General features: G+C 36.2%; 1 long non-coding RNA gene across 1 annotated transcript; it reads left to right on the top strand.

The window, feature by feature from the left end:
- Positions 1 to 372: 372 nt before the first annotated feature.
- Positions 373 to 2,662, top strand: LOC132273362 (uncharacterized). The gene is made up of 3 exons (XR_009470095.1): positions 373 to 477; positions 1,348 to 1,562; positions 1,716 to 2,662. It is a non-coding gene; the product is annotated as an uncharacterized LOC132273362 (long non-coding RNA).
- Positions 2,663 to 14,725: the final 12,063 nt, after the last annotated feature.

Genomic DNA, 14,725 nt, shown 5'->3' with positions numbered 1-14,725 from the left:
TTTCTTTTTGAAATTTATCTTCGTTATTTATTCATAAAAGCAAAAGGAGGATGGTGTACGTTCACTTTTTATTTTCTTTATCTAAGTTTTGGTTTCGTTAATGGGCCTATCTAAAAGGAGATTAACTGGGTTAGCCGGAAGTTAGAGTGAAGTGGAATGGGCCCAACGGTCTCAGTTTGAAGTGGATCAGTTATATATATATATATATATATATATATATATATATATATATATATTTGAGTGCTTGGCCCGAGGTTATTGCACACACGCTAAATTAGTGTGCGCGCCTCACGCTATCATGCGCTTTCGTACCATTTTTTAGCCTGCTTGGGGGTGACTCAGTCCACTAATCACAACCCTGCTTATAGCTGGTACATACGAAACGAGTGTGTTTTGGCTCGAAAGACGCTATCCAACCGAAGCTCGCCTAGAGAGAAGGCGTAGAGAGGGGGAGAGAAAACCTAACCCTAGTTAAAGGTGAGAAACATTTGATTTCCCATTTAATATATGTAGGTTTTTATGTGGAATCCAAAATATTCTATCAATTTGAAGTTCTATTTTTAAGATTTGCGTAGTTCCAACATTTCCGTTTAGTCTTAAAAATAGATACCTGATCATCTATCGTTCTTCATATCCCGATTTGATTAATCATTAATGTTTCGGAATCCTAACTCTAAGGATTGGCCTAGTTGGAAAACACTTGGCTTGATGTCTCATGAAGCATCAGGTTTCATGTTCAATTCATCCTAGGTGCAAACAATTCCTTAAAGGTTATGCCCGCTGATAGGCCGAACATTCCAGATTTTGTGGGGAGTAAACCCTTACACGGGTCAATGGATTAGTCGGGACAAAGCCCTGGACATCCCGGTAATCGAAAAAAAGAATAATTCCGTGTTTTACGGCAGAATATTCATTCCTTACAACTGGTGTGTGTATATATATATATATATATATATAAGTAAACATTTGGCATAACTATTCAGGCAAACAAAAAATGAAAAATGCATTTGGCATAACTAATTTGTATTGTGGTTCAACTTCAGTTCCAGGGTATTGCTCTCTCTCGCTCCCAACGTAGCTTTAGTTATTTTATAGATTGTTCTATATTGATTGAACCATCTTATGACAACTGTTGCACTCAAAGTCCTCATTTGGTGTTAGAATTGGCTTCATATCTGTGTTTTTTATACAGGAATAAATTTGCTGTGGTGTAATTTTACTTATAATGATGCAATTTACATACAAAAAATGCAGAACATATTGGTGAGTATATTGATTCACATGGTTCATCATATGAAAAGGAAACTTTATCTGATCAATTGTATTCTACCATACAAAATAAAATAGGTCCAGCAATGGCATTGCTCGGAGGATTGAATCTCAGGAAATGTTCTTCCTAGAAGATTTAAACGATAATTTTAGTGAAGCGAATCTGATTGGGAAAACCCAATTTGGCAGTGTTCGGAGGAAAGACTCAACAAGGTCAAGATGTGATTGTGAAGATTTGGGAAGATGTAGGAATCTTTTTTGTTGGCAAGAATGCAAATCTCACCCAATATATGGTAATAACAATATATCTATATCTATATATATATATATATATATTTTTCTTTTTTTCTTTTCTGGTTTTGTGTTTCAATAATCTTAATTTTGAAATTTGAAGGTTATATATGTTGTTCTTATCGTTTTTCTCTGATGTGTTTCTATCTTTCTAGGCAGAATGTACTTTTCTAAAAGAGCCAAGTTGATGGGATGCTTCAGTGGAGATAGTCTTTTGGGTGCTGTTTATGACCTTAAACCATTGGATACGGTGCGCCATCTCATTGTCAAAGGTAGATTTTTTTTAATTTTTTGTTACAATGAGATTTTATCTTAGCTATGTCAATTTGTTGTGTATACAGATCAATCTTTTCAGTTTATGTTTGGAGCATTTTCGCGGGGGCAAACGAATGCTTGCAAAATAACATCTATAATCGCAATACCTACTAATTATGCTGTAACTTTGCCTTGCAGTCCACACCCTATTAATCTAAACTGGGTCTTAAGCTGATCAGATTAGCAGTTCATTTGTTTAATTTTGCACCTTATTAGATATATTTCTTTCTAAATCTATTTATTCTTTGAATAAGAAAATTTCTGCTTCCTTTGGAGTTGCTGCAACTAATACAAGCCGTGGTTGTTATTGGTTGCAGGAATGCATAATTAAGGCAGTTTCTTGGTTTCTGTTATTTATCAACAAATTTTTTTTTTTTTAGGATGCATATAATTTTTCCAGGCTCCAAAGAATCAAGGTGGCAATTGGATTTGCACGCAGGCTTGAGTTTTTGCATGGTCAATCACAATATTACGTTGTTCGCAATATTGATACTGCACATATAATGCTTTGTGATACCCCTTAATTCTAGAGCCACGGGTGATCTAGTCCGAGCACAGAATACAAAGGATATCAAACAATTAATATTTAAACAAGCATTTGAATACAAAAAGAATAATAAAGAATAAATAAATAATAAGCTGAAGGAAACTAAATAATAAATCCCTATTTTAAAATCCTCAAATAAATAATAATTAAAAATCCAATAATAAAATCCTCCAATCTTCGGATACTAGTAACTAATTAAACTACAACTCGGGAATCCATCCTGTGGACCCCTAATAATATCCTAACTAAACCGAAATAAAAATAATAAGTAACTAATGAAGACGAGTCCTACGTAGAGTCGGAAGAGTGAATGACTGTCTCTGCTCGGCACGAACAATTTCTAAGACTGGAACTGACGAACACCTGAAAAATAATGGTGGGTCAGGTTCACAAACAAGTTCTAATCTACTACATCCCAAACAGAGACCCGATACACGTACACATCCTAATTAATTCAACAATAACTAAATAGTCCATATGTAGATATATACACACTAAAGGAACCTCACTAGACTATAGAGTTGTCCCAACCTGAATAGTAGGCAACATGCAAAACGCACATATAGTGGGCATGAGTACCTAGACCTACCAGGTTACATAACTACGCTATATCTAGCTACACATCCCTGGCGATATACGCACCCTAACCACTAATCCTGAGACTCAAGCTCATATCATGGTGTATAATTATATATTTAAAATCCGTCCTATCCAACCATCAAAAATAAACTATCCAATTATTATTTTAATAATATGTCATCCAACTATTCCATTGACCTGACACGAATAAGTAGGACTTAATACTATGGTTAATCCGTTCCATTATTAAAAATAGGTAGGACTTAACTTTTAAGGTAATCCGTCCCTAATATGCCCCCATCCCATAATGGTGCATTAATCCACATCATAACCAAAGAAAAGTTTCAAATCCAAGAATAATGTCAATAATGTTTACATATAACAATCCAAATAAATATGATATAAATCATATACACATCCTTTGCATTTACTTGAACAAAAATATAAATTCCAAATAGCATGCATTTAATTTACATCGCAAGAAACTAACATGCATCTCAACTAAATTGTACATCTCCATATTCTAATTAAATTAATTTAAATCTAACAATTGATTAAAATAATTTAATCCAAGAATATTTAATTAATTTATCTCATTTATAATTAATTAAATTCCATACTTAGCATGTAAACTTAAATCATGCATTCCAATTCTTAATGAATTTATTAAATAAATATTTAATACTAATCCATCAATCAAAAATAATAATATCAGTTTAATATCACAATATTAATTAGTCTAACTTTTAAAATATTTAGGGCATAATTAACATTTTTTTTACATACCAAATTCCTTCCTAATAATTTGAAACAATAACAAATTACTTTAAGTTGACTTTTCATTATGGCTTACGTAGGAATTGAATTTCAATTGCAAACTCAATGTAACAAATTGAAGATTCCTAAAGCTATTCTTCCTCGTTCGGCGTGCATGGAAAGAAAACAAAATCTCATTACTATTTAAATCACATTCTGGATTTTCTTTATTAAATCAATTATCAATAGTTTCCTCGTTCGGCGCGCACAGATTTATAAAGAATGCCTTATGACTTTACCCACATATGCATAAACTGATTGATTCATGCTAACATAAATAACATAAATTAAGTTAAAATCAAGGCCACCAACAGCGTAGGCAGAAGAAAACAAATAATTAAAATTCATTATTGAAATATGAACTGAAATTCCTAAATCAATTCATATAATTAGATTCCAATTAATTTATTAAAAAAAAAAACCTAGAATTAATCTAGCATGCATAGAGTATGAATGAAAAGAGAAGAGAAGAATTAGAACTTACCTTTAGGGATTTGATAAAAACCCTAACCTCCTTCTTCCTTTTTCTCTTCCTTCCTCTTCCTTCTTTCTCTCTCTAAAATATAGTACGTGCTATATTTTCTAACCTCTTTCACAACTCTATAGTTATATATTTATAGGCAACTAAAATAACCCTAATCCTTTTCCCATTCCAAGACAAACTAAAATGAAATAAAAATAAAATAAAATAAAATTTAAATACTAAAAAGGTAACTAAATATATGTTACGTATAATCTATGTATACCCCTTTTTATATATAACATATAAATATATATCAGATTATTATTAAAGGGACTTTTCTTACATATACATATATATTTATTTATTTATTAAATATACATATACATGGGTAATCATCCGTACCCATTAAACCCCTTATCCAAGTAGTCCATGGAGTCCAATTGATTGGTCAATTACTACTATCCATATCCAATTCCTTAAAAATAAAATAAATAAAATAAAAATAAAAATAAAACAATTAAATCACATTCAATTCAATTTAAATAAATAATTAAATCAATTAAACAAGTAAACAATTAGCCAAGAAAACAACTAAATAATTAAATGCAATTAAACCTATTAAAATAATACTGAGACTATCCTTTTTAAATTAGGGGTATTACATTCTTCCCCCTTAATAAAAGGAATTCCGTCCTCGGAATTCGCCCTTACCTTCTTCCACTATATTTGGAAACTGTGAGCGAATAACATCCTCTTGTTCCCAAGTAGACTCAGCCTCATTATGGTGATTCCACTGGACACGTACTAACGATATGACTTTATTGCGAAGAATATGATCCTTACGGTCAATAATGCGACACGGTGGCTCCACATATGTTGCATCCGGCTGCAATTCAATCTCTCCCACATCGATATGCTGATACCGATCTTCATCTCGCAGAAATTTTCGCAACATGGAAACATGAAACACATTGTGCACTCGATCCAAATGATCTGGAAGTGCCAACCGATAAGCTACAGCTCTAGTGCGCTCGGTAATCATAAATGGACCCACAAACCGTGGTGATAACTTCCCTTTCTTCCCAAAGCGCATTACACCTTTTATAGGAGACACTTTGAGTAGAACCTGATCCCCAACCTGAAACTCCAAAACACGAGTACGACGATCCGCATAACTCTTCTGCCTACTCTGGGCAATGCGCATGCGATCCCTAATAAGAGGAATCTTCTCAGAAGTATCCTTAATAAACTCAGGACCCAAAAATCGGCTCTCGCCAACCACCATCCAATAAACAAGAGATCTACATGGTCGTCCATATAATGCCTCAAACGGTGCCATACCAATAGTCTTCTGAAAACTATTGTTATATGCGAACTCCACAAGTGCCAAATACTCCTCCCAATGGCCCTTAAAGTCAAGGACACAAGAACGAAGCATATCCTCCATTATCTAATTAACCCTCTCGGTCTGTCCATCAATCTGAGGATGATAAGCAGTGCTAAGATGCAACTCTGTACCCAAAGACTGCTGAAAACTCTTCCAAAACCCTGATACAAAGCTCGAATCTCTATCCGATATAATAGATAACGGAATGCCATGCAATTTCACAATCTCTGTAATGTAAAGTCTCGCTAACTGTTCCGAAGTGTAATCAGTGCGAATAGGTAAGAAATGAGCTGATCTGGTCAACCTATCAACGATGACCCAAATGGAATTGTGATTCTTGAACGAATTAGGTAATCCCTCCACAAAATCCATAGAAATGCTCTCCCATTTTCACTCCGGTATTGGCAGTGGTTGTAGAGCTCCTGGCGGCCTCCGATGATCAATCTTGACCATCTGAAAAGTACTACATCGTGAGACAAATAGAGCAATGTCCCTCTTCATACCTGCCTACCAAAACTGCCGCTTCATATCCTGATACATTTTGTCACCTCCTGGATGAACCGAAAACTCAGAGTGGTGAGTCTCAGTCAGCACATCCTTCCTCAACTCATCAGCAGAAGGTACCACTAACCATCCCTTGTACCTCAACCTCCATTAGCCCCAATATAGTAGAATGGAACCTCTCCGGAAGCTATCTCTGCAACTTTATCAATGCACTACCGATCCATGAGTTGTGCCTTCAAAACTTTGTGAATGATAGAAGGTGTAACTACCATGCAAGCCAGGAAAGCATCCGATAATTCATCCACCCTCTTCAACGCATTCCACTCAATAGTGAATAGAGCGGAAAGACTACCAACAGGTCGACGACTGAGTGCATCCGCCACCATATTCGCTTTCCCTGGATGATACTGTATAGAAAAATGATAGTCTTTCACAAACTCCAACCACCTGCGCTGTCTCATATTCAGCTCCCGCTGAGTGAACAAATACTGCAGACTCTTGTGATCGCTGAATAATTTGAAGAACTCACGCAACAGATAATGCCTCCAAATACGTAAGGCAAAAACCACAGCTGCCAACTCCAAATCATGTGTTGGATAATTAAGCTCGTGAGGCTTAAGCTTCCGAGATCCATACGAAATCGGTCGCTCCTCCTGCATCAAAATACATCCAAGACCCTGCAACGAAGTATCTGTGTACACAAGATACTCTATCCCGCTCTGTGGGGTAGACAAAACTGATGCAGAAGTTAACTTAGTCTTCAGCTCATCAAAAGCTTTCTGACAATGTTCATCCCACACGAACCGTACACCCTTTTTAGTTAAATGAGTGAGTGGTCCCGTTATTTTTGAAAATCCCTGGATGAACCTCCTGTAATATCCTGCTAAACCGAGAAAACTCCGAATCTCGGTAGGTGATGTAGGCTGTCCCCACTCAACCACCGCTGAAACCTTGGCTGGATCCACCGCTATTCCCTTTTCTGACACCACGTGACCCAGAAATTTCACTTCCCGCTGCCAAAATTCACATTTCTCAAACTTGGCATACAACTAGTGCTCACAAAGCGTCTGTAAGACTATTCGAAGATATCTAGCATGATCGTCCTCTGACCTCGAGTAAATCAAAATGTCATCAATGAAGACAATGACAAATTGATCCAAGTAAGCCCTGAAGACTCTGTTCATTAAATCCATGAAAACCGCTGGTGCATTAGTCAACCCGAACGGCATCACCCGAAACTCATAAGATCCATATCTAGTGAGAAACGCTGTCCTCGGAACATCCTGCTCCCGAACCCGAAGTTGATGATATCCAGACCGCTGATCAATTTTAGAGAAATAAGTAGCTTCCTTCAACTGATCAAACAAGTCATCAATCCTGGGCAAAGGATACTTGTTACGAATAGTAATCTTGTTCAACTCCCTGTAATCTATACACAAGCGGAGCGAACTATCCTTCTTCTTCACAAATAAAACCAGTGCTCCCCAGGGTGAAATACTCCTGCGAATGAAACCCTGGCTGAGTAGCTGCTGAATCTGATCCCTCAGCTCGCGCATCTCCACTGGTGCCATCCTATACGGTGCCCTAGCAATAGGCGTAGTGCCTGGAGCTAAGTCTATCACAAAGTCGATCTTGCGACTAGGCAGCAACCCTGGAATCTCCTGAAATACATCCGGGTAATCTTGTACAATTGGTATGTTATCCAATAATACAGTAGTCCCCTCCTCCGCTTCCTCTTTCACATGAAACAAATAGGTGCTAGTGACCCCCCTAGAATGAGGCATAGCGATGATGTACACGTCCTGACCAGGTATGGTGAAAACTACGGACCTATCATAACAATCAACTTGGGCATGGTACTGCGATAACCAATCCATCCCAAGTATCATATCATAAGTATGCATGTCCAGGACCAAAAGATTGGCTAGAAATCTGAGTCTACCAATATCTAGTGTCACAGGCCCATCACTCTCATGAAGAATGGTTGTATTGCCTAACGGTGTAGAAATTCCATGTGGTCTACTGCATACCCGAGTCATCATCCCAGACAAAGCAACAAATGACCTAGCTACAAATGAGTGTGTAGCACCCGTATAAAAAAAAACACGTCCAAGTAAACCATGAATAGGAAACTTACCCTCAACAGCCTGAGGTGCCCGAACATCCTGTGGCATGGGGTTGTACACCCTGTCATAGTGCAACTGCTGCGGTGCCTGTCCCTGAGGCTGTGGTGGCGCTGGTAGAACCGGATATGTCTGTCCCTGAATCCGTGGAACCTGTGGAGCTAGTAAAGGCACTGGTGCCCTCTGCCCCTACTGCACATGTTGTCCTTGTCTCTGGCCCTGTCTTACTGTAGAACACTGCCTGGAAGTGTGACCATACTCTCCACAAGTATAACAACTACCCTGGAAAGTACCAAATGGCCTCCTCTGTCGGTTAGCCTGTGGCTGACCCTGTCCTGCCTGTGGTCCCCCATTCTGCTGTCGCTGAACAGGTGCCCATCCCTGGGAGCATCTGAACCACCCTTGTGCTTCTTCCAAGGCTGCTGTCCTTGGAACTTGCCCTTGTCATTCTGTCGGTGTCCGTTCCCATTCCCTTTATCAGCTGACTGATTAGCAGAGTCTCAGTCACCCCGCTTCTCACCCTTAGCCTGTCTGAAATCCACGGTCAAATGATACTGCTGTAGAGTGGCGTCTACCACCTGAGCATAGGTAGTATAGGCTGAACTACCCATAATAGCTCTCTTGATAGACCACATCAGTCCCTTGACGAAACTGTTGCGCTTCTTCTCCTCTGTATCCACCTCCTCCAGTGCAAAGAGAGACAAGCGTGTGAACTGTTGCTCATACTCTGCTATTGTCATGTTCCCCTGCTGCAGATTAAGAAACTCAGTCTTCATGGTTGCCCTGATTGCATAAGGGAAATACTTTTCATCAAAACGTGCACTGAACTGATCGTAAGTCAATTCCATCCTCTCCGCTGCGGTGGTAACTGACTCCCACCACTGTAGTGCATCCCCAACTAGCTTGAAGGTAGCAAGCATCTGCTTCTGAACCTCCGTGCACTGAACCAAGCGAAGATGTCGCTCGATATCCTGTTTCCACTGATGAGCTGCTCTCGCATCGGTGGAGCCTGTGAACTCAGGTGGACTCCCCTTTGTGAAAGAACTCCTAGCCTTCTCCCAAGTATCAATCCGAACAACCGGTGCCGGTAACGGTGCCGGCTATACTTGAGGCTGATTCCGAAGTGCAGCGGTTACCCCTGCTTCTATAGCCCGAGCAATAAGGTCATTGATGTGAGGAGGAAACTCTGGGTCTCCTCCCTGATCCCGAGTCTGCTGAACTTCCTCATGCTCCTCATAGAACTGACCCTCATCCTCCTGACGCTGCCTACGAGCCGCCTCCCTTCGTTGCCTGTTTCTCTGATTGTCCCATCTTCTTCTAGCGTTAACCATTCTGTTAACATAGAAAGACAGACAGTAGTACGATTTAACCGAACCGTAAAGAACATAACGAATCCTAATCTTAGGCTCTAAATAAAAGAATACGCTACGCGGAAGTCTTAAAACAATAGATCCCTAGAGACACTTGAACCTGGAGTGCTCTGATACCAACTGTGATACCCCTCAATTCTAGAGCCACGGGTGATCAAGTCCGAGTACAGAATACAAGGGACATCAAATAATTAATATTTAAACAAGCATTTGAATACAAAAAGAATAATAAATAATAAATAAATAATAAGCTGAAGGAAACTAAATAATAAATCCCTATTTTAAAATCCTCAAATAAATAATAATTAAAAATCCAATAATAAAATCCTCCAATCTTCGGATACTAGTAACTAATTAAACTACAACTCGGGAATCCATCCTGTGGACCCCTAATAATATCCTAACTGAAATAACTGAACCGAAATAAAAATAATAAGTAACTAATGAAGACGAGTCCTACGTAGAGTCGGAAGAGTGAATAACTGTCTCTGCTCGGCACGAACAATCTTTAAGACTGGAACTGACAAACACCTGAAAAATAATGGTGGGTCAGGCCCACAAACAAGTTCTAATCTATTACATCCCAAACAGAGACCCGATACACGTACACATCCTAATTAATTCAACAATAACTAAATAGTCCATATGTAGATATATACACACTAAAGGAACCTCACTAGACTATAGAGTTGTCTCAACCTGAATAGTAGGCAACATGCAAAACGCACATATAGTGGGCATGAGTACCTAGACCTACCAGGGTACACAACTACGCTATATCTAGCTACACATCCCTAGCGATATACGCACCCTAACCACTGATCCTGAGACTCAAGCTCATATCATGGTGTATAATTATATATTTAAAATCCGTCCTATCCAACCATCAAAAATAAACTATCCAATTATTATTTTAATAATATGTCATCCAACTATTCCATTGACCTGACACGAATAAGTAGGACTTAATACTATGGTTAATCCGTTCCATTATTAAAAATAGGTAGGACTTAACTTTTAAGTTAATCCGTCCCTAATATGCCCCTATCCCATAATGGTGCATTAATCCACATCATAACCAAAGAAAAGTTTCAAATCCAAGAATAATGTCAATAATGTTTACATATAACAATCCAAATAAATATGATATAAATCATATACACATCCTTTGCATTTACTTGAACAAAAATATAAATTTCAAATAGCATGCATTTAATTTACATCGCAAGAAACTAACATGCATCTCAACTAAATTGTACATCTCCATATTCTGATTAAACTAATTTAAATCTAACAATTGATTAAAATAATTTAATCCAAGAATATTTAATTAATTTATCTCATTTATAATTAATTAAATTCCATACTTAGCATGTAAACTTAAATCATGCATTCCAATTCTTAATGAATTTATTAAATAAATATTTAATACTAATCCATCAATCAAAAATAATAATATCAGTTTAATATCACAATATTAATTAGTCTAACTTTTAAAATATTTAGCGCATAATTAACATTTTTTTTACATACCAAATTCCTTCCTAATAATTTGAAACAATAACAAATTACTTTAAGTTGACTTTTCATTATGGCTTACGTAGGAATTGAATTTCAATTGCAAACTCAATGTAACAAATTGAAGATTCCTAAAGCTATTCTTCCTCGTTCGGCGTGCATGGAAAGAAAACAAAATCTCATTACCATTTAAATCACATTCTGGATTTTCTTTATTAAATCAATTATCAATAGTTTCCTCGTTCGGCGCGCACAGATTTATAAAGAATGCCTTATGACTTTACCCACATATGCATAAACTGATTGATTCATGCTAACATAAATAACATAAATTAAGTTAAAATCAAGGCCACCAACAGCGTAGGCAGAAGAAAACAAATAATTAAAATTCATTATTGAAATATGAACTGAAATTCCTAAATCAATTCATATAATTAGATTCCAATTAATTTATTAAAAAAAAAAAACCTAGAATTAATCTAGCATGCATAGAGTATGAATGAAAAGAGAAGAGAAGAAATAGAACTTACCTTTAGGGATTTGATAAAAACCCTAACCTCCTTCTTCCTTTTTCTCTTCCTTCCTCTTCCTTCTTTCTCTCTCTAAAATATAGTACGTGATATATTTTCTAACCTCTTTCACAACTCTATAGTTATATATTTATAGGCAACTAAAATAACCCTAATCCTTTTCCCATTCCAAGACAAACTAAAATGAAATAAAAATAAAATAAAATAAAATTTAAATACTAAAAAGGTAACTAAATATATGTTACGTATAATCTATGTGTACCCCTTTTTATATATAACATATAAATATATATCAGATTATTATTAAAGGGACTTTACTTACATATATATATATATATATTTATTTATTTTTTTTATTAAATATACATATACATGGGTAATCATCCGTACCCATTAAACCCCTTATCCAAGTAGTCCATGGAGCCCAATTGATTGGTCAATTACTACTATCCATATCCAATTCCTTAAAAATATAAAAATAAAATAAAAATAAAAATAAAACAATTAAATCACATTCAATTCAATTTAAACAAATAATTAAATCAATTAAACAAGTAAACAATTAGTCAAGAAAACAACTAAATAATTAAATGCAATTAAACCTATTAAAATAATACCGAGACTATCCTTTTTAAATTAGGGGTATTACATGCTTGATCAGGTTTCTTTTGCTGTCTACATATTCACCACACCTAGCTTTACTCTAAATTCATTTTGAAGAAAAGTATCTTGAGAATTTTACATACATTATCCTAAAATGCAGGGTTACAATCCCATATTATTTGACTTTGGTATGCTACCTGGTGCAGTTCTTGGTGATAAGACAAACGAACCGAGTAGGTTTTGCCTGGATCTTTTGGTTACATTGATCCAAAGACTAGTACTGGTATGACAATTTGATGTTTAATTTTCAATTTTTTTTCTAGATAGATAAGTTGTTGCTATACTCACCATCAGACATCTTTTTAATGAGATTCTGTAAACTTGTTATGTTACCACTAGAGAATATGCTACATGAGAGGGTGAAAAAAGAAGAAAGGGGTCATAAAACCTTTGTTGTCTCATAACCAAAGGGAAGTTTAGCCCAATGGTATTGTCTCCCCATCCTCAAAGAGGAGGGAAAGGGGTTTGAGCATGGGCATGCGCAAAAGCACGCGAGTAGTTACATCATCCAAAAATAAAAAAATAAAATAAAATAAAGAAATGAGAAGTGAAAATGAACCCATTTAAATGAAAGTGTCTTTTTGCATAATTGTAAATTTGTTCTTGTTAGCTCTTTTTAGTCAGGAGTCTGTAGTGCTGAATGTCAGAGGTTTGAACATTTATTTGAACCTCACTATTGGATTTCTCAGCCAACTAAAAACTTGGGTGATGTTTTTTTTGGGTTGTTAGGCTTAAATGTATCACTAAAGATTGACTGAGGCTATGGCCTTAAATAGAGCGGAATGATAACTTAGAATTTATGTAGCTGACCCCAAGTAGTTGGGAAAAGGCTTGGTTGTTGTTGTCAGTTAAAATATATTGATAAAACGATGTACAGCGTAATTCATTGCTTGCTTGAAAGGTTTGGAGCTACATATAAGGGTTTTGTTTACGTAATAATGAGGTGTTACCCGTAACATAGTAGAGATCCAGAGTGGACTGAGTGAGGTGAAAGTCCATGCAAACTTTTGAGAGAGAAAGAAATGATGGCAATGTCAAAGTTCACCATTGACTCCCTTGGTGAAGGTTTACATATGAGAGAACTAGACAAAGCATAGGTGAGAGAGTGATGGTTCTTCTGATTTTCTTCTCTCCTTTGGCTTTGGTAAACTGTCATTTTATAGGGCAAAGGTGAGGGTAGATGAGGCCATCATGTGGTAATATATGAACTTAATGAAATAATAAAGAGAGAAAGTATATGTACAAACAAAGTAATGCGAGACAAGGGTGTAGAATTGTTATGCGAGAGAAGCAGTTTTATATAACAATAATGACAATTAGAATGAATTTTATAATTTAATTGATAGTTGTAGCTCCTAGACTTTGACTTTAGGATGAAGAGAAATAATTGCGGGAGGATAAGCATTATAATCTAATAATGAAATAAAGATATGAAATAATAAATAAATAAATGAATGGTATAGAATTAATTGATTTATTTTTACTTATCAAAAATAAATAAATAAATGAATAATAATAATAATAGAAAAAAAATGTAACTAACAATGAGTCGAAATAAATTAAATGGAAAAGACCAATGGTATGGACATATTAAACCGCATTCGATGTTGGTCGGGCAGCACGCAGGTCTCGAGAGGTGTTGATCCGAAGTTGCACTCGAGTTGCACGGTGTGCTCGAGGAGAGATTTAGTTTATGAGGTGGACACTAGTCTCGATCAGTTTGTTGAGATAGTTAAGAGCGCAAGAAAGGAAAACAAAGGGTAATCGAACACCCCATTTGAAGGGAAAGACTTGGCCTCGTGATAATAAATTAATAATCTCATTCTTTTTTTTTTATTATTTTAAAAGCCCATCAGAGAGATACTTGAGGGGAAAAACTATCTAGTGATGATTTACAATAGGTCTTAGTCTTTATACTATATCTATATATATATACACACTCAAAACAAAATAAGGTGTTACTGAGCGAGATGAAAGCCGAGGCAAACTTGAGAGATAGAAAGTGGGCAAGAAGCCGAGGCAAACTTGAGAGAGAGAAAGTGGGCAAGTGCCATGCACAACACTTGCCCATACAAAATAATGGGCGAGTGTCATACACTTGGCCACTTGCCCATACAAAAGAATATGAAATTATATTACATTATTTTTTATTGACGTATTTGTGTCCAATATTTTTTATATTTTTTAGATTATTTGTATCGACATGTCTGCATTGTGTCGATGCTTCCTAGCCTGCAGATAATTTCGAACTTAGAATGTCAAGATATTTGAGTCTTGTGGCATCTGTCAATTCCAATAGTCTTTTTTTTTTTTTTTTAAGTGGCACTTTTGAATTTTGAAGTACTTGTTG

This window comes from Cornus florida, unplaced genomic scaffold (assembly GCF_030987335.1).
Source record: "Cornus florida cultivar Cherokee Brave unplaced genomic scaffold, ASM3098733v1 CherokeeBrave_3.0.0_Hap2_Chr09, whole genome shotgun sequence".
Taxonomy (NCBI): domain Eukaryota; kingdom Viridiplantae; phylum Streptophyta; class Magnoliopsida; order Cornales; family Cornaceae; genus Cornus; species Cornus florida.
The sequence above is the reverse complement of the archived record's forward strand: the minus strand, read 5'-3'. Positions and strand labels throughout refer to the sequence as shown.